The sequence below is a fragment of the Falco naumanni genome, chromosome 3, assembly GCF_017639655.2.
Source record: "Falco naumanni isolate bFalNau1 chromosome 3, bFalNau1.pat, whole genome shotgun sequence".
Classification (NCBI taxonomy): Eukaryota; Metazoa; Chordata; class Aves; order Falconiformes; family Falconidae; genus Falco; species Falco naumanni.
Window position 1 is genome coordinate 38070350 of NC_054056.1, and position 21706 is coordinate 38092055.

The 21706-nt window shown below is 39.7% G+C and overlaps 1 protein-coding gene across 9 annotated transcripts in view; it reads left to right on the forward strand.

Annotated features, from left to right (window-relative positions):
- CTNND2 (catenin delta 2) overlaps positions 1-21706 on the forward strand; it is a 680248-nt gene that overhangs the window by 555512 nt on the left and 103030 nt on the right. The gene's annotated exons all lie outside the window — the stretch shown is intronic.

Genomic DNA, 21706 nt, shown 5'->3' on the forward strand with positions numbered 1-21706 from the left:
TGAACGAGAAAAGGATCAAATGGGACAAATTTATGAAGGAAGGTGCAGCTTCATTTAACTTCACATGAAGGACAGTGATGTAACTAGGATGATGTCTTCTGTGCTAGACATTATCTGTCTTTAACACAGTATAGTTCTTCGCTCACATCATGTCACTCTTCCCTGTCACTAGGTTGCAGAGGTTACTGAGGACAACAGGTCCACCAGCAATATCAGCTGGAGCGTAGCTGCACTGGAATGCTGAAATGAGAGAGAGAGAGAGAAATTCACATGAATGATGCCTTTTACTGAACTGAAATTTTGCGTGATTTACAGGAATAATGTGGGAATTTTAAATTGCTTTTACAGGAACACTGTGTTCAGGTTTTTTTTGTTTTGTTTTGGCTTTACTTTTGAGAGGCCTGGTAATTTTGGTTTTGCCTTCAGTGAGATTGTAGAAAAGTTAACTGTGTCTTTGAGCACAAAATTAACATCAGATTTCTCAGAATATTTTTTTTTTAATTGCTATTATTGGGAAGGGGTTTTTGTGTGGGTTTTGATCAAGAAAACTGAGGTATCCAAAGTTAAGTAGGCAGCATCTCCACCTTGTAGGAGTTTAGGGAAATCAGTCAGCTTCCTTTGGTTATAAAAGCAATTTATTACTTGTCCTAGCTTGCTTGTTTTACTAGGCACCTAAATGAAGTAGTGGTTGTTTAGAGGCATACTACTGCTGTATGTCACATTTGTGTATACACAAATGACCTGTAAATAATCAGTTTCTTTTACCATTTACTCCTCCAAATATATAGGTACTTTAAATACTTTGATGTAATTATTATCTATCATGGAAATATATAATTTCTTGCTAATAAGCCGCAAAGAAAGACATGTGTGCATTTGTGTGGGTGTTTCTCTCTGTTTATACAGCTATACACTTCCTTTATTCAGTACTCCTTGGCCTGATTAACAGCAGTTGGTAGTATTTCTTTTAAGAAAGTGGAAAGTGACTGAATTAGAACAAACATTTTATTCTAGAATCGTGGCTCCACATATCATGAAACACATGGAATGCGTAACCTGATTTATTATCCCCCATAATTTTCCAACATATCTCTGTCTAGACTATAATGCATACAGTATTGCTTCTGCCAGGGTTACATTTTTCTTGACCTTATGGCAGACATACAGTGTAATTACTAAATGGGGGCTAATTTATGTAAACAAATGTTAGTTTTTCATAGCATGAGCCCTATCATTATGTTTTATTGCTGGTAGATGTGTTATGTAGTAAGCCATTTTTCAAGGGCTTGGGTAGATTGTTATTGTAAATTATCTTTATACTGTAAACTCTATAAAGATTTAGAGTTTACAAAGTTAAACTATTGTAATCCATAGATAGGATTTTTGTTTCCTCTTCTACAAGTATGTGAGAATTTTAATTGATCATGCTTTAGCAAAGTAAATATCTCATACTTTGTATAAGGGCATTCACATTATTTTAGAGTTAGTACACAGAGAGTTTGGGGGATGCTGATGCAAACCATGTCTGGTATTATCAGACATAATAGGTAAAATCAAATATGCAGGAACTGTAATATATTTAATACTTTGATAACTGTCATGTACTGGCCTTCATCTACCAAAAACCTTAGAGGTAGCTGCCACACATTAAAAATAATTGACTACCATTGCTCCTTATAAGCCATGCTAACCTAATGGCTCCCCTTCTTAAATCAAGTGCAGGAATGTATTATGAAGGTAACAGTGAAACTATCAACAGTTTTCTTCTTGGTTCCCAGTAATACCAACAGTACATTTTCTTTCCTTCTGTTTTTGTTCTTGTGGAAAGAAAGAAAGAAAGAAGGAGATTGATCATGTTTACAATGACTTCTGAACAGCTGGAGTTTTCCTTGGTGCAGACATGGAGTGGTTTTGGGAATGTGACTCCTGGCAGGCATCTAAGCTTATTCATTCCTTTCCTGCTTAGTCATTTCACATTTACTCCTCTCTGTTGGAGGTCTGTCCTTGTGCTGTTTATTTTGTGAAGTTCGTGTGTGCAGTAAAAAATAAATGTTTAACAGATCTTATCAATAATAAATACTTTTTCATCCTCAGAATCTGCAGTGAGAATCAGAAGGGTTTCCAGCAGATGCCAGTTTGGAGTTTGCTCTGCTCTTTTCATAGTTTGTGTGAAATGAATTTTATGGCCTCAGCACAACTCAGTCTCAGTCAAAGTAATACTACTGTTGTCAGTCCGTGATACTCGGGCAGGAAACAGGAATGATGTCAGCAGTCAAACTGTGTGGTGGGTTGACCTTGGCTGGACACCAGGTGCCCACCAAACCGCTCTATCGCTCCCCTCCTCGGCAGAAGGGTGGGGGCATAAGATGGAAAAAAACCCTTGTGGGTCAAGATAAAGGCAGTTGAATGAAGCAAAAGCCATGTGTGTGGAAGCAAAGGAAGGCAAAAGATTTTATTTTCTATTTCCCATTAGCATTCAATGTTAGGCCACCTCCCAGGAAGCAGGTGTGCTTCTTCACTTGTTGGAAGCCAACAAGTAGTGCTTGCTCCAGAAGACAAACATCGTAAATAATGAGTGTGTCCCCCCCCACCCCTTTCTTCTCCAGAAAGCTTAGCTTTTGTATCTGAGCAGACATCATATGGTATGGAGTACCTCTTTGGTCACTTTGGTCCTGGCTGTGTCCCCTCACAAGATCTTGCCCACCCCCAGCCTACAAGTGCGGGGGGGAAGGTTCAAGAGACAGCCCTGGTGCTGTGAGCGCTGCTCAGCAGTAGCCAAAACACTGGTGTGTTATCACCACCTTTCTAGCTACCAGTATAAAGCACTACGAGGGTTCATGTAGACCTCAGCCAGATCCAGTACAAACTGGAAGGCTGACTTGCAGCACTGGGTAGATGTACCTGCAGCAGCTTTGCATCAGCATGTTCAGCCAGCAGTACGGACTGTTGCATTTGATATAAAACTCCTGTGGGCCTGGACTATACATTTAGATCGTTATTCTCAAGTGTAGTGTCATACTTTCCTTTTTAAATTTGGTTGTTCACCATACCTGCCTATGCTTTGATCGTTCCTCCTGACAGCAGCACCAGTGTACCCATGGCAGTCACAAATTCAATGGATTTTGAATCCTCTGTGGAGCTGCTTCACAGGGTAAGGGTGCTCACTGCATGTAAAAAAAAATAAATCACTGAGAACATAGGAACAAACCACGCTGTTCTATAGAACATTATGGCAGAAGGCTCATTCAAGTAAACAGAAAGCTTCATGAAGCACAAGCAACCAGGGAGAGGAGACCAGAACAATGGAGTATGAAAAGCCTTGGTTCTGCACTTGGGGATGAAATGAGGAGGATCAAAGCCCAGCTGGAGCTAACTAGAGACATAAAGGGTCACAGCAGGGGATTCTTCTCAAAGCAAAAATTAGTTGAGGGGAATGCAAGTCCCTTGATGTGTGGAGAAGACAAATTAGTGATGGACAAAGGGGAAAAAAACTGAAGAACTCAACACCTTTTGTACCTCAGTCTTACCAGGCAAATCCAACTTCTAGACTCGTGTACCTTTCAGCATGTTTTAGGAAGGGGAAGGAGAAACCAGCAATGGGCAAGCAGTAAATTAAGGACTATCTGGAGAAAACTGATATATTCAGATCCATGAAACTGGATGGGATTTACCCAAAGGTGCTGCAAGAGAAGCTGGTCAATACAGTTGTGAATCACTTATCATGCTGGCATTTGGGGGAAGTGTCTGAGAGCTAGAGGAAAGCTAAAAATTAATCTGTCGTTGAGGAGAACAAAAAGGACAGTCTGGGGACCATCTTTACCTCAAACCCAGAGTTTGATGTGGTTTAACCCTGGCCAGCAACTAACCACCACACAGCTGCTCACTTACTCTCCCCAGAGTGGGATGGGGAGGCGAATTGGAAGAGTAAAAGTTAGAAAACTTGTGGTTTGAGATAAAGACAGTTTAATACGTAAAGCAAAATCCACACATGCAAGCAAAACAAAACAAGGAATTCATTCACCACTCCCCATCAGCAGGCAGGCGTTCAGCCACCCCCAGGAGAGCAGGGCTCCATCATGCCTAATGGTTCCTTGGGCATACAAACACCATAATGCCAAATGTCCCCAACTTCCTTCTTCTTCATCACATACCAACATCACATGGTATGGAATATGTCTTTGGCTGGTTGAGGTCACCTGTCCCATCTGTGTCCCCTCCCAGTTTCCCGTGCCCCTCCAGCCCTCTCGCTGGCAGGGCCCGAGGAACTGAAAAGTCCTTGACTTAGTATAAACATCACCCAGCAACAACCAAAACCATCAGTGTGCTACCAAGGCTGTTCTCACACCAAATCCAAACCACAGCCCTGCACCAGCTGCTAAGAAGAAAATTAACTGTATCCCAGCTGAAACCAGGACACCTGGAAAAACCACGGAGCATGAGGTTTTGGAATGCATTGCCAAACATGTGAAGGAGGAACAGTCAGCGTAGATTTACCAGTGGCAAATCATGCTTAATGAGTACAGTTGCCTTCTGTGATAAAGTCTTTGGCCATGTGCATGAAGGGAGAGCACTGATGCAATATACTGTCACTTTATTGAGCGTTTTGTCAGTACAGGCTAGAAACTCTGGCTGAGCAGCATTCCTTTTGAAAAGGAGCTGGAGTTTATAGATTACACAAAGCCAAACATGAGACAACAACATGTTCTCATCATGCGTGTGGTAGACTGGGATACATCTGTGGCCAGCAGGTCCATGGAAGATTTTCTCACTTTATTTGGTACTGGTTGGGCCACCTCTGCAATACTGTGTCTGTCTTTGGGCCCACCCAGTTCAACAGAGATGCTCAGAATCTGGAGAGGGTGTAGGGAAGAGGTCACAAGTTTCAGCTTAAAAGGTTCAAATTAGGAGTTACGCTTTACCAGGGAGGTAGTGCAACACTGGAGCAGAGAGGTGGTGGGATGTTCATCCTTTGATGTCTTCAGGGCTCTCTAACAAAACACTGACCTGGTCTTGTGTTGATGATAGTCATTCCTCAGGCAGCAGCCTGGATCTGGTTGACTTCCCATGCGTTCCTTCCAACCAGTATTTCTGAGATTCTGTCAGTAACTCCAGAGTTTCATGTCCCTGGAAAGCAAGGAATACAGGAATTGCAAGCTCTGAAACAAAATCTCAAGGAGAACAAAATTTTATTGCCTCCTTCCCTGTCTCAGGGCCATTATTTCTCTTCCCCTGCTCTGGTCATGGAGTACTTGTGGACAGAGGCAAGCAGCGTAAAGGGGAACAGCCCCTTCTGCAGGGTAACTGATTCCCACCAGCTAAGTCCATCCTGTGCAGTGGATGTGGCATGAGTCCTACGGGGGTGAAAAGTGATGGTGTAGACAATGCATGATGATCATTCTGTAAAAGAAGACTGAATTGCAGTTGCAGAGGCCAACTTAATTTGGGTATTAACTTAAGTTTTCAGTGCTTGAGTTTCTAATCATACTGTTCTGTGAAGTATTTTATAATTCATAATGATGAACTGATTAGCAATTGCAAGTGTGATTACCTTCAAACATCAGCCAAATAGCTAAAGAAAGATTTGTATTTGAAATATTTTTTTTGTATTACAGTAGTGTAGGTTAGTGTGTTCATTTGGTTTGTATTAATTTTCGTTAAAACTAAGTCATACAATAGCTTATGAAGTAAATAAAGTTCTGTGAATTAGTAAGTGGGATTTTGATGGGATTTTAAATTGAAATGCATAGTTACGATATTGGACATATATAACACGATGTTTATTTAAATAAGCAATCTCAGAATTGCAGTAGTAAGCTGCTGTGCATAATTTTTTTACTTGAAATTGTATTCAGATAAAAAATATTGACCATTACATGCACAGTGTCTGAAGTGCCACTTGAAAGTCTGTAAGTTCAGTCAAATCTCCTCAAAATTGGGGTCAAACTTCAACATTCTATGCAAAATATTAATAATATAGTTTTTGAAGGAATGGAGATAGGGGAAAGCCAGTGGACTTTTCATTAATTAACTTTCCTAACTAATAATATAACTTTGGAACATTTAGGTGTTATTTTTCAATCTCATTGATGCCTCCATATATTTCTGGAGATCTCTGAACTTGTATACTGCAATAACTCCAGAACTCTTTGCTTTTTATTTCAGAGTGATTTCATCATTGGGCTAAATAAACAAAGATGGTTGCACTTGATCTTTGAAGTAGTTTTATAGTTTATGCTTGTTACTGCTGTTCTTTCTGGTTATTAATAGTAGCAATCAACTTTTCCAGCACCACGGTGTTTTTTGGCTGTCATGCTTTGTTCAGTTAACAGAGTAGATTTCTAAAGCAAGTTTACAGTATGACAGGCTGCCTGTCTTCTGGGGCAGGTTGTAATGCCACTCCTGAAGTGGAGTTTGGGTTATAAATGTGTAAAGTGAAGACCTAAGTAGTCTAAACCACTTCAGTTTGGGGGAAGGGAGGGAGGCATACTGAACGTCACAAAATTATTACTGCAAGAGGCTATAGCAAATAGTAAAGGCAGGTGTATGACGTTTTGCTGTCTGAATTATAAATGTTAAACAGCTCGGTGTAATTCAGCATGTTCTGAGAAAACATTTCCTGTGTGGACTGAGATTCCAGAATTCACCTGCATGTATTCAAGTGGCTTTGGCTGCAGCCGTCACAGCAGGACTACTGGCTGGCAGAGGTGTGGGTAAACAACACTGAGGTTCGTGTTTTCCCTCTGCCAGGGTGCTGCTATCCATGGAGATTCTCAGAAAGCAGATGACATTCATGACAGTGGTGTTGCATGGCTTAATGCCATGATGTTGAGGGCAACATTTAGGTAAAATGGTAAGAGTGCAGATAAGGCTGGTGAGAAGTAGGCTTAAAGATTAAATTGAAGCTGAATCTGCGTTACAGCTTGAGTGTTGTAACCAAGAGTTTTGTCTTAGAGACACTTGCCTACGAATGGAAGGGCAGAAAGCAAAGTACTGCAGAACAGTTGTTTCTCAGTAGTTCTCCCTGTGAACACTGGTCAGAGTACACCATGTGTCCCCAGAGGAGGTTAGTGGAGGATAAATACTGCATATGAAATGCAAATAACTTTTCTATAAACTTCCTCCAGTAGAGGTTTCCATACAATGCCTGCGTATTCCTGGGGTGTTAGGCAGCACCCATTGGTGCCAGTGGGTGTTTCTGGAGGCAGGTGTATGGCTCTTGTCTTCATCTAAACATTGGTGTGGTTTCACACAGCGAAGAAGTCTGCTCCCAGAACTGTGCTCAGAGGGACACTTACCTGCTGCCAGTCTCTGAGGATGCAGGGAGAGGTGCTTGTACCCAGCAAAGCCCAAGTCATCATCTGATCCTGATGCCAGTAGAGAAGAGAGGCTGAGCCTCGGCTGAGGCCCCTCCAGGACCTGTAGTCCACATGGTATGAGAGGGTGTAGGGCCCTCAGTGTTGCAAGATCCCATATGACAAAATCCACAGGATGAAGAGGAAAATAGGAAACTGATGTGACCTTCCAGTCTGTGCATACATAAAATTACATGAACAGCTGATTTTAAACATGACATAGTTACAGCTTTAGGTTTATTGAGGAGCTGAAATTCAGGGGATCTCAGATGGAGACCATATACTTCACAGTTGTGGAGGTCAATGAAGTTGAGCCTAGTCCAGTTAAGTACACAAGTATTAGGGCATTCAGAATAATAGACCTTTAACCAAAAGCGCTGCTCAGTCTTCAGTGGCTTTAGGGGTGGAAAGAGAAGGAATATAGAGACCAGTGTCGCAAACCTGAGAGTCAGCTAACTAACGAATTGGGTCAGGGAGCAATAGGAGCAGGGCTGCTCCCCAGGCTCCGCAAGGTGGAAGGTGAGGGTGGCTGCGACATGGACAGGCAATGACCTCACAGGGGGCTCAGTCCAGGGGAGCAGAGCTGGAGGGAAATCCGTGGGTCCTATTGGCACTCCAGGGAGCATCAGATGACAGCAGGGGATCAAGCCAGGTCCAAGGCCGAGGCAGGAAATCTAAACAACAAGCCAGAAACTGGGCTGGGGTCCAGCACTGCTGCAGCATCACTGGCACAGGGACAGGGCTCGAGGCTCTGCTGCTGAGAGGTCCTGGGCCATAGCCTGGTATGTAAAGCTGGCAGGTGAGTAGGTAGGTATGTAAAAAAATAGGTAAATAAAAAAATACAGAAGTGGTAGGAACAAGTTTAATCATAATTAATAAATTGCAGGGTCATTCTGACTTTCTTAGTGCAGTGTCTGTAAATGAATCATCTCATACAAAACAGACAGGTAGTTTGTCGTTACAGTCACATGAGCTTTCTGTATCCCTCCTGCTCTGAGCAGAAAGATAACTCAAGCACAAGGAACTGGAACGTTACGATGCTTGATTCATGCAGTTACCATCTTGATGGAGTGTCGTTTTACCAGAGCCACCTGTTCAGGAAGCAAAAATAATAATCCACTAGTATTTGATATTAGTATATTTATTTCAGCAAGATTTGGCAATGGAAATAATCTTTGTGCTGGGAAATAAGCACTGAACCTCCAAAAGCTGTGTTAAATAATTTTCACTTTTATACCTAATACATGAAATTTTATTGTAATTCTGGGAACTGGGTTTGCACTATACCAGAGGAAGCTATGTTGTTGAGTAACTGACAATTAACTGAGAATGGTAAAATAATAATTAAAAAATTACAATGAGTGTTTATTCATAAAAGAACAGACACCTTCATAAGCTGTAATTATCTTTTAGCTAATTTGGTCTCTGACTGGCGCACAAAGCATACAAAGTATTAAACTTGCCAGGCATAACACCGCTGCAGTCAAAGCACTGTGTTGAGGTGAAGTTTGTACCCTGGGTGTGTTGTAACAGCAGTTCACAAGGGAGCAGGTTGGATGGTGCTGAGTATCTGTCACTCAGGGGATGCTTATTTGTCAACTAATGAATAATCACAGCTGCAGAAATACCTTAATTTAGGAATAATTATCAAGAGATTGGGAGTGAAGGTTGCCACAGCATCAGTAACTTTATACTTGAAACCAGTTCTCAACTTCGGTTGTTCAGTTTCCATAATTCTTCCCCAACTCTTTCTTTGATATGAGTTTTTAAAACAAATGCACTTTGCCCCTTGGCCCAAAGATTGTATAGTAAAACCCTTATGTAAGGTGAGATTTGATAGAAACAGGATGCATAAAAATTATTATGGGATAAAGAACACAATGATTCTGCAGAAGCCTTTAGTCAGTTAGATACCCACAGCTCCTGCAAAGTCAGTTTTCTGCGGGGAGGAAAGGGGCAGGGGTGGGGGGGTTGTTTGTCCTCTTCTTTCACTGCATACAAGTGCTTTGGTTCAATTTATACAAAGAACCAGGATGAAGCAAATACAGTAACATAATGTATACATTTGCAGATGGGAAGGTAAAATATCTGAAGGCAAGCATAATAGTGCATTTCTTGGCAAAATAAATGACAAAGTGGAAGAAGAGAGCCTGCTATTCATGCAAGAGTTTCATGAGCATCTTGAGGCACCAATGGGAAGTTTGAATTTGGTGTTTAGTTTAACAGGAACAACTGAATTGACTCAAAGGGTATGTCTTAAAATGAAAAGGGAAAAATGAAATCCTGGACAGTAAACAGTCTCTGTCCCCTAAGCAATTACTGTGACATACAGCAGAGTCAGGCACTGAGACAGGGCAGTGTAGGGTTTTGTAAGACGTTCATTTCAGCAGGAGAGCCGAGTTGTCAGACACCACCCCTGGGGTATACACTAAAGGGGCAGAGAGCATTGACAGTAGTGCTAGTAGCAGAGAGTGTTTGTTCATCGTTTTATATGGCATGGACTAGGCGGAGATAAGTAGGGTTGTAGTAGAGTGATTCCCTTCTTTTTTTACAGGTTATTTCAAGCAGCAATGATGCACAATGACTCATTAGGCTGAAGGGCACGCTAGAGAGTCAGTTCTTTCATCATCTCTCAGTATGCACATAAAGCCGCTTGGAGATATGATGAAGTGACATAATATGAGGTAGGATACACACTCTGGCAATTTCAGGTTAACGGTCATGAAAATAGGACGTGAACATAAATATTTATTTCTTATGCTGAAGGCACATTTAGCCAAAGCATACGAATTATAATTTATTATGCATCACATTATGTTGTTGGTTTGGGTTTTTTTTACAATTAGGCAATTTATGATAATGAGATTTTTTTTACAGGTATTTAGCTTTAAAAATCATAACATTGTGAGTGGGAAGCACCATAGATACCTTGATGTTTTTAATGGAGCTAAAGCATAATAAGAAGAAAATTGAGGGGAGAGATTGTTCTAGAAATAGTAAAATGCAATTTCACAGGAACAGTGTCGTATAATGAATTATGTGACTAGAAAGAAATAACATAAGCAAACAATAAATGAATTTTGAGATGCCTAACTGAAAACTGTGAAGTGCTGGTAATATAGACCATAAAACAAAAGATAAAACTAATACACTAGTAACTAGTCTAGATTAGGAAGGGGGAGAAATGAGAGATAAGACAGCATTTCTAAGGATTTTCAGTTTGGTAGACAAGAAAGAGGCCTCTCAAGTTTGGAGAGAGACTCTAGCCACACAAATGTCCATAGCAGTCAGTTCACTGAGAGTACCAGTATACACACAGTTGAAAAGCATTTGACTACTTCTCTATGATATGCTGCAACTTAATTTGTTTCATTCAAGAGTAGTGTTTAATACTTCCTGATATTCTAATGAGTGTTCTGCTTTGTGACTTCTTACCCTCGGTATAAAAATTTGTAAGTAGCTGATGAATGAGATGAACCTAATAATGTAATGAACCGATTGGTGTTATAATTAATTGTGCTCATTTGATTAGTCAACAACCAAAGCTGTTTTACCATCCCTTCTTCTCAAGGCTCTGCACTGATAATGTTTTTTCAAGACTGTAAATTAGATGCAGGAAGGCACTTGAAACTCAGATGTGACAGGGAGATTGCTTTGTAGGTTAGGGGAATCGTTTGACTTAAACAATCATGATCCTGTTTGTTTGTTCCTCCACGTTGATAAGATTGCTTATTACAAGTCATATATTTTTTTCTGGAACCTCATCTTTATTCATAGGATTTTCAGACTGTTAACTCTGCTCAATATAACTATTTACATTGTTTATGGTCTGATTTGGGTGATTATCTTTTTCACTTGATTCTAAAACCAAAGCAAAAGAACTGTATAACTTTCCAGTATTTTGATTTAATAAGACCTGAGAGAAAGTGCATTACTAGTAATACTTGTAAATGTTTCAAACTCAAGGGCACATGCAAACAGACTTACTGAGCTTAGGTGCCTACTGAAGTGTGTGAGAGGAATATGCAATATATTATAATACCTGAATCAAAACTCTTTGTTTTGGCTTAGTGAGAACAATGTAAATTTAAAAATCAGCATAACAAATGCAAAAGTGAAAATTAGAACATAAAAAATAGATATTTTTTTTTTGTCAAAATGGAACCCAGAACGCAATTATTTATTTTCATACTTGTACAGCTGGAAAGTCACATCTGAATTGTCACTTAGCCCAAGTAGAATGCTTGTCTAACACAGAGTAAGAAACCAAAGCGACAGTGTCGTGAAATCCTGTCCCAAGTTTTAAAGTAGTTTGCTTTCACAAACAAATGCTATTCTGAGTTAATATCTATGAAATAAGTTCTATTTTTCTTTTTTTCTTAAGATACAGCTTTCATGTTTGCATAGGCACGCGCTCACATTGGTATATCATCACGCTAGGAGGAGGTATCATTTTATCTTGTCATCATTTCAAAGTGTCTACTTATTTGGGAATGTAATTGTCCACCCAGTTTACTGTAAGATAACTGGTTTTATACCTAAGTCTCAGATACGTCTTTTTGCATCATCTTTTAGAAGGAATTTGACAGTGGTGCCACAGGGCTTTTTACTGCACAGGTTTGGTTGTCCTCAACTGAATTCGTGTGACTAAAACTTTAGGAGGTCCTTCAAATACACAGCCAATGCGTCTGTTTGGCATATGGACTTTCTTCCTACATAACAGACTATTCAGTGGATATTTAAGCTGCCTGTTTTGTGTGGGAGATTGACTCCTTCATGTTTCATTTGTACATATGAACCAAAAAGGAGACCCAAGTAATAACATCAGCAAGATAGGGAGCTATAATTTACTAATTAAAACACACTTTTCTTTTATAATGAACAGTTAAGAGAATGTATGGACAACAGTTGAGACTCACTGGAATACAACTGAGGAAGTTTAATTACAGACACTAAGCTTCAAGTCACTTTCCCTTTTCCTTCTGTAGGGTAGCACAGCCGTATTCTTTCAGAAAAGACTTCTGAGCATGTTGGAGACCCATTTCTAAGTGCCTTATTAAAATGGGGCAGGCAATGACTCCAGAGAGTACAAACTCTCAGAACTTCTTGGGTTCATAATTTCTTGACAGAGGGAAGAAAAGATCACAAACTGGTCCTTTAAGAAAGCAAGATATTTAACAAATAAACTTCAAAAAAGCATAACCCAAAGTCTGTTTTCTGCGGGTTTTGGTGGCAGTTTTTTCCTGATTCCAAAAATTATACTTGTGAAACTTTTTCACAGATTTTATATTTTGGCAGTTTTATTAAATAAGCAAACTGCTCAGTTTGGAAAAGCATCATGCTTATTTTTAACTGTTTAGTCCTTTTCTATTACTCCAGAGACAACTATATCTTCTGTAGCTAGGATGTTCCTGCTAGGACTAAACAATTTCAGGTAGAACATTGAACTAGATCAGGAATGCATTTTGGCCCCATGTTGGATTCTGAAGTTGAACTTTTATCATAATCAGCTCAGTCATTCAAAGTATTTATGAGCATATAGAAAAGAGACTCATCTGAAAAGCACATGAGCTACATTGGAAATAAGTCACGGGGGAAAGTACTGTCAAAACCAAGAGTTTCAGTTCTCATATGTTAATACTAATTTTTCTTAAGCTAAAACAAGGTCATATATACCAGAGGATGGCAAGAAATTTCACACACAACATGAAGCTGGCTAAATTTCTTTTCCAAAGTTTCAGGTATGAAAGAAAATCTTCTTCCCCAGCTCTTGTGTGTGTTAAAATTTTGGCTGAACGAGAGTGATTTTTCTTTATAAAATGAAAATCATATTAGAGAAATTACATTCAGAGGATTTCATAATGTGCTCTCAGTAGTGTAAAACGTGCTGATAAATACAGTCAAAATAATATTTGTAAACACTTAGTAAATTACTGTCTTTTACAGGCAGTCTGTATTCCTTTGGTGCTTATTCTGAACTCTAAAGCATTTTGCCTGCTTCTTTTTAGGTGTGCTTATGAATGCAGTTGTAATGCCGAGTTTTTCCTGAGAATATAGCCTACAAAAAATGAAAAGTGGAGTATTTTTTTTTCTTGTGGAAATATTTTGGCTAATGCAGCTCTTGGAAGACAGAGGCTTTCCCACAGGGCTAGACAGGACAAGTACAGACTTCATCTTTTAGTAGAGAAGAGTATACATAGAAATGTTGAACAAATAACCTGAATTTTAATACTTTAGAAACTGCTTGAACAGGTAATGTAGAGGAAGGCAATTAAGAACATCGAAACAGAGCAGTTTGTAAGCATTTGAAGAAAATAATCTGATAAATAAGAGGTAGAATGAGGTTAATTGATAACCATTTATGTCTGATCAATGACTTTGTTCTAAATGAGATAACAATCTGAGCAGGAAAACGCAGAAAAGAGGAGAGGCAACTTTACAATACTGAAGCTTCTGATACATTATTTTTGAGTTCACACAGTGACCAGCGTGGGTAACCAGGGAAGAAGTTAGACCAGTAATGCTTCCTCAGGGTACGCTCCTACAGGCCATGCAGTCCTCTGGGTGCTGGCACGGCGGGCACTGATGCCTGCATTTACCAGCCTCAGTGGCATCCTTCGCCATGGATTTGTTCTGTTGCTCTTGCGTCCATGAAAACGTTAAAAGCTGCAGTATCCTGGGGCAAGCAAATCTGTAGGTCAGAAGTGCCTGAGCTAATGCTGGAACAGTTAGTTCAGGTGCAAGGAACAATGTGGTTGTACCAGCGTTTGTGTTATGTTGGTCAGAATTGCACACCACAATAAGGACAGTGCGTACAGTGGCATACTCTGTTTTAGTTTACTTTATATTTTTGCATTATATGCCTTATGTCCATTTTGCTCATCGGGCTGCTGTTGAGTATCAAGCTATCTCTTAATGGATGGCTGTGATGATTCCAAGGTTTCAGTGATCAGTTCTGAGCCCAACATACTGTAAATACAATCAGGAATAGATGAGATATTTTTTTTCATGTACATCACTACATTTATGTACATTAATTTTAAACTCCTGCAGTACTTCTCTGTTAGCACTTAACTTACTACTCTGAATAACGTAGAATCTTCAGTAAACTTTTCATTTCATTGTTCATCAGCTATTTCTGATAGGTTATGAATAAATCACTCCACTGGTGACTACTTTCCATTGTAGGAACTAGCCATTAATGTCCTATATGTTAACAATTACCCATGCATCTTCCCATGGTTGCTTTTTCTTACTAAAGTACGTTTGTTAGAGATCTTGTCAAAAGTCTTTTGAAAAGTGACATAAATACTATCAATCAATCTGTCCCTTATCTAATGTGCTTATTGCTTATTCATTTCATCTTCAAAGTACAAAAGCAGCATTGTGAATCAGCCCTTTTGAACCCCCCTAGCATATCCTATGTCCACTATTTCTGTATTTTATTGCTATTATTTATAGTTTATCACATTTTTCAACATGCTGTTGGTTTCACATTCTTCCAGTCCTAAAGGACCAAAGGAGTTTAAAGTGAGAGGCTGTGTACCATGGTTATGGCACAGTTAGGTAATAGTGAACGGTTCAGATGCTACCATTAGAGATTCAAATGTTGGCCTCCTAAGATGTGCAAAGTGCTATTGACTGAGTACAGTGTATGTTGAAGCAGGATTCATGGTTGAAGTATACTTGATACTTCTTATTTAAATTCATACAACCTTGTGCTTTTTAGTGGAAAAGGCAGCCATTCGAATGGCTTAGGATTGCCCAGTTTACTGTGCTCCCTCAGATAAGGGGGAAAAAGGAAAGACTGCTGAAAATAGAAGTTTGCTTTGCCTCATTTCTGGGTTTGCTTCGGTCCCTGCGCAAGAGTGAGCAGCAGTATGGTACGTGGCTGCTGGCGGAGGTGACCGTATCACACCACACCTCACTTGTCTGCAGCAGGTCTTCAGCGTACATAGAGCTCCGTTTGGCAATGGTACAATTCTAAGGTGAGAAAAATGTCTTCACATTGACATCTTTAAACTGTTCCCATTATGACCTTCAGAGTCTGCACCATAGCAGCTTCTTCTCAAGGGAAGAAAACATTTTCTGAACACACTGTATATGGTTCTGTGCACTGTATTTAAATGGAAGTTGCAGTTCAAATTAAAACGCATAGTAAAAGGGGAGGAGTGGAGTTAGAATTATTTTTGTGTCTTTTATATAAGACAGTGGTTGATTATACCATGAACCCTTACTAAAAATACCTTATGCCATAAAATTTTGTTTGGTTTCGTTTTTTGGTTTTTTTTTAGGGAGACAGTTTCTTTTATGATATTTATTGCAGCTTATGTTCTTTTCAACCACTTATCGCCTCAAAATAGATCACAATAGCTAAAAATTATGTTAGAAGTCAATTGCTTCACAGATCACACAGAGCAGTCATTAAAAATAGTGTATTTACCCTAAGGATTGGACATGCAGAAGCACAGCAGTAAAAGCTACCTGTTGAGTGCTTGACTTGGTAGGCTAATTGCTCTGATGTTTTGAAAATGAAAGGTATGGCTGAATAATGAAAGCTAAATCACATTGTCATAGCATTTGATGGAAAGGTTAATAACCAAGACTCTATCCACATTACACTGTCAGATGTTTCTCTAAGTACAAAGTGTGCTTTTAAAGTTAAATGAATACCTGAGAGATAAAGATTTGCCACCAAATTCCTTGTTGATATAAAATATTCTTGCTTCTTTACAGCTGAGCTGTTCTAGTTAATAAGAGAATTCGCCCCAAAAGCTGTGTTATTCTTAATCCACATGCAGGACTGATAAATTATTACTCCTGTGAAGAACAATTTATACATAAAGAAGGCAATAACTGGTACTAAGAACATATATCAAGAAGAAATCTTGCAAATCTTGCTAATACTGCATTGAACTGTCATTCAAATCAGGCAAAATTGCAAAGAGGATCTGCAGCAGTTGCTGAAAAATCTGTTTTAATTTATGATTACTTCCAAACAACAAGCTGATTTTGTAGTCACTAAAAGTCTAACACTTAGAAGCTCCTGACAATGAATATGAAACATCTCATGTTTGTTTATTTTTTGTCTCACTGCTTTGTTTCAACTTTTATGTTGTCAGACAAATACCTACTCTTACCCGCTCGTTTAGTTTTCAACACTAAGGGATGTTTATAAAAAGTCTTAGTGTACAAATAATGATAAAAAAAATAGGATTTGTCTAAAAGTTACAGTAGCAACCATAACTACTACAGCTAGTCTATTTACTGTATGTCCAATGGCTGCACTGAATACTTCCAGATAAGCCAATGTGGCTCACGGTCCACTCCATTATAAAAAGACCTTAAAATTGTATAGTTGCCAAAGGACTGCTGATGACTGTGAGCACACTTGCTGGGTATGTGCATGGTGCTGGTTGCTTCTTTTTGCTGTCTGTGTTACTGTATTAGACCCTTGCAGCAGTGAGCTTGAATGCTTATAGAAACAGCTGGAAGTACACAGAAAATGTAGTAGATAATCTTACATGATCATCTGCTACATTGCACACCAGCTTACAGTACCATCACCATTGTCTGCAGCCTGTGATGGGACTGGGGGTGCCAGCTTGCCACTGAGACAAGGCCCTGTCCCTGAAGGAGAAGGCCTAGTCAGTCGGACAAATAAAAATAGGCAGCGTATAAGAGAGCACATGTAGAGGAGGCCAATGGCAAGGATTTGGGTTTTTCATATATATGTGTGTGTTTTGAAGATGAGTGTTTAGTGCATCAGTTGCAGTTCAGTTATTCATTATTCTCCTGAGGGCTTTTCCCTTGCTAGGTATCCTCAGGGAAATATAAACGTAAGTCCTACAACTTGAATGGAGTTTTTTGAATTCTTGGTTTATATAAACTGTACCTGCTGTCTGTGAAAAATCTTTTTTTTTGTGGCTATTATAACAAGCAGAGGGATGAAGAAGATAGAGGCTGTTGGGAATAGTCCCTCTTACACAAACGTTTTGAAATAAAGGTATGCTTTGGACACATCAGAAGTTTCATACCAAAGATAACTTCTGCATACTACCTGGTCTAGGATATTGTCCTTCCTGTGTCTGTCCTTTCTTATATCACATCAGTCCCTAGCAAAAATGTTACTTATACTAGATAATTAAACATGCTTTCTCTTTGTGTCATGGGGTTTTGAGAAAGACTCATCTCAGTTTCATCTTTGCTAAATACAGATTATTTGTTCTCGATAATTATCCTAGGTGACTACAGAGAGAACTGCACTCTGCAGGCAGACCTGTAGTTGGTACAGGAATGGCCATACTGCTTGATGTGACCTCAGCACTCCCAAGGAGGGCACTTGCTTCTGTAGATACTGTAATTCTGTCTTTGAGACTTGTAGAACTGCCACTGGGAGTAACATTAATAGTTTGCTAAATATTCCCATATCCAGAGGGCATGTCTGTCAGCACACTGGCTTTCTAGATGATCTTTCCCTAGAATTCAATGTTTCTCCCCTGGATAAGGCAGGTAAACTTAGTTATCCTATAGTTGTAAGGATATTGCTCAAAATCTCCCACTGTTTGTATAAGCACATGGAAAATGACCCTAAAGGGGTAAGAAATTATGTGGCACCACCCATCTTCTTCTACCTCAGATCCCACCAATTATACTGAGTAAGTAAGGTAAGTGCCAGAGCTGACAGGAGTCAGGTATGTGTTGCACAGCGCATTCCTTTATGCCACATGCTTCATATCCGTAGAGCAAGGGATTGACACTTATGTGTGTTTGGAGGAGCATGCCTCCTGTTAGTTACCAGGTGATGACATGATAGCTGTGATACATCTTCCCATAAAACTGAAGCTGGATTATTATAATTCTCTTTCCATTCCTAGATTATTAGCAAAATCAGCCTGCCATTTGTTCATAAAATAGCAGTTTGATGAGCCGTGGTCTGAGCTCTTGTTATGCCCATCTGCCCTTGGTGTTCCTCTCTTGAGAAGAAGCTGTTTACGTTAGCTGGGTTTTGGAGGTCTGAGTGGGATCTTCTGACTAAACTGAGAGTTATTCTTCAGCACTCTGTATTCTTTGTATCCGTGTGTGGACTGGATTCCCTCTGAAGTTAATTAGATTCAAAATGTCACCCTACACCTCACATACACCCTGTGAGTAGAGCTTCCACAAAGAATTAAAATTTACCAGATTATTCAAAGTTTTGCTGGGCTGCCTTTACAACAGAAAAGTTGTTTTGTTTTGTTTTGTTTTCCTGAAAACCTGTGGATTGTATCTCCACATTTCATTAGAAATCCATAAAATGTGGTTTCATCTGTTTGGAGACTGACAGTGGAGAAATACATACTTACTTAGTGGGACGTTTTGCCAACAGTAGATAATACTAATGCTCGAGTTTAAGGTTTGCACACTGACCTGTACATTCACAAGTGACAAATTGTGCCTTACTTCGTGTCACACTGACAGCTACAGCGTGTTCAAGTTGACAATGAGAAATAACAAAATTAAGATGACAGCATGTTTTCTTTAACAGCTCATCACATAACTTTGGAATTTGCTTCTCTTTCACAGAATTACATAGCCTGAACATGGTGATATTAGAGATCTTCTGTGAAAGATCTCAGTTAACAATGATCTCCTCAACAGAGGTGAAATGGGATGCATTTCTTTTTAAATAATCAAATTATTATTTCAGCTGAAATGTTGCTGCAAGGTTTGGATTTGTTTTGGTTTTGAAGCTATTTTGCATGTAAATAAATACACCAAAGCTGGGGAGGGCTGCAGTAGCTATGAGTCAGTGCAGAAACTACAGAGACTTTTACAAGAACAGGAAAAGCAGTCATGGGAATTCAGTATATCCACTTCTTGATTACAAAAGCAACTGGAGCATAATGGGGAAGGATGATGAACAGAAGAACTGAACTTGACAGCTCCTCCACACAGGGCAAAGAATGCATTGTCTGCGCAAGATGTGCCCCTAGTGTGTCTGTATTACTTTGTATAAAGGCCTCATGTTCTTTGGCTGGAAATGCGTGAGGCAGACAGCTCACAGCTCAGGGACTGTAAGGTTGTCTGCATTGCTGTCTTGGTGAGCAGGAGTTTCTGGTGAACTTGGAGAGGAGCTGAGAGTCTGCCAGTCTGCAGGCTCTGGAGAGTCAAGGTGACGTGCATTTAGCCATGCTAGAGAGACGGAGAAATCACCTCAAATAAAAAATCAGGGAGAATATACATCTCTGTTTCTACCAGTGTCTAAGTCTATATATTTTGAAACCTTGCACTCAGTACATGTAACTGCAGAAAATGAAGAAGCCTGGACACATTATGTTAGTACAGACTGTTAAATCTAGTTCTGTTTAAAAGGATTCAGTATTATTTCAGCTTTATTTTTTGGATAGTGTTGCAAGGAAAGGTGGTGTGCTGAGAACACTTCCACAGCATCCTTCTATTGAAATTTGTGCAGTTATTCTTTTAGGGCTAGATGCAGCTCTCTCTCTATCTTTCTGGAGGGTAGAAGAGTAGAATTTCAGATAAAAGAAGTCCATTAATCCCACTTGCCCTCACAGCCCACCCTGCAATGCACTTTTCAGATCCATGACTCTGCTTTTCCTAGGTGTGCTGCCCTTCTGGAATTTCAGGTGGAGCTGTTGCCTTCAATAAGGGGGCAGTCTACTCAAAATACACTTTAGGCAGGGTCCCCAGCCCTGTAAATACAGGGCACAGGCACTGTTTTGGGAAGACCATGCTCTATAATGTTACCTTCTAATTTCTGTCACCCAAAGGGAAGTCAAAAGTTTTCCATTACTTCAGAGGGAGAGACAGTGGAAGACTTTTTCCAGTTGATGCGCTCCAGACCCCAGTTCCTAGATGACAGAAGAAGGTTTCCCCATGAACTGGAGGAGACCTCCTCATGTGTTGCTCTTACAGCAGCAGAGAGAGGGGGAAGAGGTATGGAGTTCGGGGGCCAGAAGAGCAAGACAACGCAAAACTTGCAAGCCATTGTGAAGGGCACACTTCTGATGTGTACTGTGGGGTGAACTGGCGAGTCCCAAGGGGACGGAAAGCATGAATTTGTGTGCTAGGGAGATAAAGGAATTCATTCTAGTGCTCCTGAGCTGCATGGGGTTTTTTTGTTGGGATGTCTGCAGAGGTGAAGGGAACAATATTGAATTAATTGGGGCAGCTTGTGGGTGAGAGAGCACAACTGTAGTATACAGAGTATAGATGGAAAGTCGTGTGTGTTTAGGGAGCAGAATCAATTAGGAACCTGCACTGTAGGGGCTGGGGGATTGTCCAGTTTCAAGATTGTTTGATTAGGAAAACTCTTTGGTGCTTTAGGAGAAGGAAAATGTTTTGTTGTTTTTTTCCGCCCCCCCCTCCCCCTAGATGATGGGGAGGCTGAACAGGATGAAGTAGGTAGAAGCAAAGACAGAACTGAAAGGAAACCTATCCTTAAATAGTCTCACCTTCCTCCATCTAAAATTCATTCCCCACCCCCACCCCTCCAGGATTCTCATTCTTTTTCCATCTTTAATGCAAAGACAATTGAAAATGGTGGAAGAGGAAGAAAGTGCCTTGCCTCCTTTCCAAACCAAAGGGCTAATGCTCTCCCTTTCATTTCCATACATCAGCATTAAGTATGCAGGGCTGTGTGCTCTCTTCTGTTCTTCCTTTGTATAAACTTTAGTAGTGGGGAGAGAGGAGCTACAAATGAGCCATCTCAGCAGAGGATTGTCTTCCCCTACCAAGGAAAACTATGTGAAAAGTTTTGCCCTTATCCTGAGATTGCTAATTCACCCATTTCCAAATCAAAAATGCTATGCAAATTTGAATGCAGTTTTTCTCAGGGAGACTTGATGTTAGCAAGTATAGGTTCTGTTTATATATGCTCATTCATACATATTAGTTTCTTCATATATCAATATTTTGAACTTTATGACATACAATGTTATGCAGTAGATTTTGTTTTAATTCCGGTTTTATAAATGCATTAAGAAGGCCCTCTGGCCCTCTTTGAGGAACACAATTGTAAAAAGCTAAGGTTTTAAATTTTGCAATGCAAAACAACTTGTGAGTAACAACATAAAGAGAAGATTGAGGCATTAATGTTCTCTCAAAAATGAGAGAGAAAGGGAAACCCTGTTTTTTATGTTATGCTTTGATAATATTTTTTCCTCAGGTTAAGAGCCCTAACTACTGGGCTCTTTAAATCGTAGGAGATTTCTTTGGCAGAACCTCTAGACTTTTTAAAGTCTGATTTATATGTACATATGCGCATTTTAAAAACGCTTGCTCACTGCTGTAAAACCTACTTTAAAAAAAAAAAATAAAAATGGAGAAATCATCAGCTGCTCCAAATTTTA